Source organism: Penaeus monodon, chromosome 32 (genome assembly GCF_015228065.2).
Source record: "Penaeus monodon isolate SGIC_2016 chromosome 32, NSTDA_Pmon_1, whole genome shotgun sequence".
Classification (NCBI taxonomy): Eukaryota; Metazoa; Arthropoda; class Malacostraca; order Decapoda; family Penaeidae; genus Penaeus; species Penaeus monodon.
The window spans coordinates 3,106,533-3,106,876 of NC_051417.1; the positions used below are offsets into that span (position 1 = coordinate 3,106,533).

At 34.3% G+C, this 344-nt stretch overlaps 1 protein-coding gene across 1 annotated transcript in view; it reads right to left on the reverse strand.

Annotated features, from left to right (window-relative positions):
• Positions 1-344, reverse strand: part of LOC119593290 (protein piccolo-like) — a gene marked incomplete in the record, with an annotated part of 25,022 nt that overhangs the window by 12,766 nt on the left and 11,912 nt on the right.

Genomic DNA, 344 nt, shown 5'->3' on the forward strand with positions numbered 1-344 from the left:
ATTGCAGGAAAGTAAAGGTGTTAAAGGAAACTGGTGTGAGGGAAACATGGAAACAAGTGTCTAGAAAATAAAATTCAAGGGAAAGGCAAAGGAAGGCAGAAAACACAGGTGATGAAACTGGAACAGAGTGGAGAAGAAAAAGCAATGTTGTTATGGGAGAAGAACCAAATAAGAAGTAAAGATCATGGTGACAACAAGAATAACAAAGATAACAATACTGAAAGCAATAACTACTGAACAGCCTCCAAACATTTGCTGAACTTTACAATGGCCTATTAATCCTAATTCTTATAAGTCAATGTTAGCATGAGATTAAAAACTTTTAAAACATTGTACTTAGTTAG